The sequence below is a fragment of the Physeter macrocephalus genome, chromosome 19, assembly GCF_002837175.3.
Source record: "Physeter macrocephalus isolate SW-GA chromosome 19, ASM283717v5, whole genome shotgun sequence".
Lineage (NCBI taxonomy): Eukaryota > Metazoa > Chordata > Mammalia > Artiodactyla > Physeteridae > Physeter > Physeter macrocephalus.
Window position 1 is genome coordinate 7,298,773 of NC_041232.1, and position 4,882 is coordinate 7,303,654.

Here is a 4,882-nt window from a genome sequence, read left to right on the forward strand (position 1 = left end):
AACAAGCTCACAGCTGAAACGTGACACTAAATTAAACCTTTACCTTTGCAGGATGATTGGCAGTTTATCAAGTACTGGTTCAAACATATGACCCTCATAGACCCCAGCCCTGCAGCTGGGAGAGCATGAATTCCAACCCCCACTCCCACCCCCCAGCTCTTGTCTCTGTGACCAAAGTAACTTCCAGCTTCCTTTACACATCTGTTCCCATTTCTTGTCCTCATCAGGGATGGGGACACCTCATTGCAGTTCTGCACTTTAATAATACACAACTCCAGATCTTCAAAGTCAGCCAGCTCTGGGGAATAGGGTCCGAATTCATGGCTACTTTTTGGTGAGCAAGTCCAATCAAATACAACTTCTGATACAATGAACACCTAGGGAGAGAGACACTCGGCTCAAACCTGGTTAATCCAGTTCACATTACCAGTCCAAGAGGCTGCCCAGTGCCAGAGAGCTTCTGCTCACTGTCAGGGTACCCTAGAAGCCCCCCAAGGAGCAGGGGCAAGGAGTGTGATGCATGCATCCAGGAGCTTGAGAGCTGCCCTGGGGCCAGCCCTCTGCTGCGGGGAACCAGAGACCTCTCTTCCTTACTTTTTTGTCCAGCTTTTTCAGTATCCACCCACTCGGGAGAGTGGGGGAAAAGGGGAGTGCACAGGATAGGTTAATACAGATGGTGACCACCAGGAGGTCGGGGCGGGAGGGGGTGTGGGGTGGGGGGAATGGGACAATGGAAAGGTACTGACAGGAAAAGTGGGCGATTAGGGAAGGAGGCTCATGGGTCAGGGGAGGAGGGTCACCACGGGAAATAAGGGAAATGGGTGATGCACAGGGATGGGGGGAGGGGGAGAGCAACAAGAGAAGGGACCTGGGAGGGTGGTGACCGAGAAGGTGATGGTGATGGGGCATGTTAACACGGTGGACAGAGTCGCGCGGGGGCAAGGGGACAAGGAGGGTGATGCCCGGCCCGGGCCGCGTACACTGCCAAGGCGGCGGCGCTCAGCACGTAGCGAGCGCTGGGCGGCGGGGGCCCCTCGGCCGGGCCGAGATGCAGGGCGCTGAGCACCCTCAGTGGCCGCAAAGCCGGGCGTGGGGACCGCGGGCCTGCAGCCGCCCGGCCCCCACCTCCTCCCCCTCTCGCAGGGTCGGTCCCGTTGCGCCGCCGTCCTGCCCCGCAGCCCCCGGAGAAGCCGCTTACCTGCGCCCGAGCGCGCGGGTGGCGAGGGCGGCCGCTGGGGCCGGGGCGACGCCGCCGCCCAAGGGCGCGGACGCCCGCACGCCCCCTGCCCACGCCGCGGAGCCCCCGCTGCTGCCCGGCCCACGCCGCCGGAGCCGGAGCCGGAGCCAGAGCCAGAGCCAGAGCCGAGCCGGTCCCCAGCCGGTGCCGACGCCGCGCTGCGCTCCGCGGGGCCGCGGGGACCACAACTCCCACAATGCCGCGCGCGGCCGGGCGGCTCGAGGAGGGTGTGCTGGAGCGGGCGGGGCGGGGCCAGCGCCGGGCGGCCTGAGGGGCGGGGCCGAGACCCCCCCAGCGGCCAGCGGCGCTAGTGGCACGCGGGGTGACCCGGGGCCGGGATCGCGCCGCCCGCTCGCGTGGCTTTTGCGGGCGCGGCCGTGGGCCCGAGCGGGGAGACGCACTGCCCGCCCAGTCCCAGGGCGCGCGCGGGCGGGCGGGCGTTGGGTAATTCATGAAGTCCGGCGGGCGTTAATTCACCCGCTCCTGGTTCTCCCTCTGTGCCTCTGTCTGGTCTCTCTCCTTTAGTCTCTTTCCTTTCTCTGCTTCTCCCTCCTACATGTCCTCCTTTCCTTCTCTTTCACTTTCCCTTCCTCTTCTTTTCTCCCTCACTTCCTCTTGCCCTGACACCCTGTTTCTTTATTGATTCATTCATATACTTAAGAGGCCTCGCAGGCACTTGGAATGAAACCGCAAATCAAACAGGATCCTTAAGTTTCATGGAAGAAAAACTCATTCGCTTGATACAAATGATTATTGGGCAACCTCTCTGGGGCTGGCCCTGCGCTCTCTGGCGAGCAGTCCAGACGCGGCCCCTGCCCGCAGGGAGTCACCGGCTAGCCAGGAGTAGGCGGTGCCCAAGTAATCACAGGTACACATCTATAGTCACCTACCAGGCAGAGTGGTTACCAAGAGAAAGGACAGGACAGGATGAGAATGTGTAACATGGGGGCCTAATGCGGGGTTGGAGTAGCCAGGGAGGCCTCTCTGAGCAAGTGATGTTCGAGCGAAGGCTTGTGGGAGACAAATAACAGGGGCCGTGGGTCGTGTTGTGGGGTCCGGGGGAACTATGCATGAGTGGGCTCTGGGAACACGGAGTGGGAGGGCCAGCCCACAGTCCATCCGTTCTGTCCCAGAATCCACCTTGCAGACACCACCTCCCACCACCCCCACACCCAAAACCCACCTCTACCGTGTCCCAGAACCCACCTTGCCCCTTCCCAGAATCCACTTCTCACCCCCCGACCCAGAATCCACCTCTCCCTGACCCAGAATCCACCTCACCTTTGTCCCAAAGCCTACCTCTAGGATGTCCCAGAATCCACCTTGTCTCTCTCAGAAACCACCGCTACCATCTCTATTATTGCTCAGAATCCACATCTACTGTGGCCCAGAATCTACCTTTACCATGTCTTAAAATCCACTTCATCCCTGTCATCTCCCCCCTTTCCTTAAGTCCAAAGGAGGAAGAACTTTTTTTTTCTCTTTTATTCCAGATGCATACATTGGGAAACCATAAAATGCATCCGGATTTGCTCCAAGTGTGGGTAATCGACACAGGCATCAGATTTAGAAACATTAAACATGTTGTATCTTTTCACTGCCAGCCTCGGAATGGTTGAGCCTGGGTAGGGTGGAGAAGATGGGAGAGTATTTGGTGCATCTCACATTCAGAAAGTTGCTCAAATTTAGACTTCTCCAAAGACACATATGTTCAGTCACTGCATCACACTGACAGGGATGAAAAAGAAAAATCTTCTTCATACAGTTGTAAATGTGTGTTCCATTGCTGGACCACACCATCTGTAGTACATTATGAATTAATATTGTCTATAAATCTTGTAATTATCTTTGACCAGTGCAATTATATCGCTCTGTATTTGTTAAGAGCATTTATTTGTTCAACGGCAAAATTACCATACACACATTTTGCTAACCCTGCTTGCCATTCTTTCCTTTGGGAGACCCTGGGAGGTGAATTCCCCCCAGAAAAGGGTATCCGGGCCTTCCAGAGGGGGCTTTTGGGTGAAAGCTCATGATACATTTTCACTGTGCTAATGGAGGAGTTGAGATAAGGGCCAAATGCTTATAAATTGCCTGGCTTCAGCTTGGCTGTTACCCGCGTCCTCCTCCTCTCCCCGTTGTCTCTAGGGCAGTCATTCCCGACCCACTCTGAGGCTGCACAGCCTATCATTACGCCATCTCGTACACTTGTGGGGTCCACCCAACTCCCTCCTCCTACAGATGGAGTCACTAGGGGTCCAGAGAGAAAACGTGCCTTGCTCAATCAAGGTCACAGCAAGTCAGTAGAGGAATGTGTAGACCCTCGACAAAATACTTGATTGGTGGGTGAAAGAAACTGGTATACTCACTTTTACAGAGCAATTTGGTAGTATTTGCTAAAACAACAACAACAAATATGTTTCCCCTGAGAACCAATAATTTCATTACTCTGTATCTACCCTAGAGAAATTCTAGGGTAGATAAAGTAATAGTAACATCTTCATGTTATATAATACTGGGCAGCTATTAAAAAGGAAGAGCTAGATGTATGTATAACAATATAAAGCTCCTGAACAAATGATAAAGCAAAAAAAAAAAAAGCAGAATTCTACGTGCAGTATAATTTCATTTACATAATATGCACATATACAATACAAAATGTTACCCTATGGTTTCTGTGGATGTATACAAATATTTATGTAAAAGCAGGAGAAAAGCACTGGAAGAATACCCTAGTATGTTCTCCTTTTTAAAACTTAAAATAATACAATGTTTGTAAATATAAAGACTATCCCTCAGAAAAAGCAACTTAGAGGGACGTCAAGAAGGAATGAGAATTGGACACAGTGGAGAAAAGGAATTCCAGCATTTTCTGTAATGTTTTAACTTCATTTAATATTTTCAAAAGGATTTAAATGCTCCTGGAACAAGAAACAAAAAGGACAAATGACTTATTAGGACTACCCTTCTTCCCTATCCCTCAAACACCCAGTTCCCTTTCCTTGAGAAAATCATTATAACCAATTTCTTTCCCATTTTTCCAGGAAAATGTTATGCATTTGCAAATATACAGAAGTATTTTAACTTAAAAAAAAGGAAAAGACACGGATGGTCACTCTCACCACACCTACCCAACACTGTACTGGGCCTTCTCACCAGTGCAATAAGGCAAGAAAAAGAAATAGGAGGCATTTGGAAGAGTAATTGAAAAAAAAAAATTCATAGTAACAACAAAACAAAACTGTAAAGAACTCAGGAATGAATTTAACTGAAGTGGGAAAGATGGGGGAAAAAAAGTGAAATAAAAATATTGAAGGGCACAGAATAAATTGTGAATAATGACAATGTATGCAAAAACTCCCAAAGAGGCAACATCACAAAAATGTCAGTTTCCCCAACTGACCTATAAAATTTAAATCAATTTTTATGACAATCCCAATGTTTTTCATGCAACGAGATAAACTGATCTTAAAATTTATAGAGAAAAGCAAAGGGCCAAGAAAGCTAAAGACAAAATGAAATTATCTAATAAAAAATGAGCCAAGGGGCTTCCCTGGTGGCGCAGTGGTTGCGCGTCCGCCTGCCGATGCAGGGGAACCGGGTCCGCGCCCCGGTCTGGGAGGATCCCACATGCCGCGGAGCGGC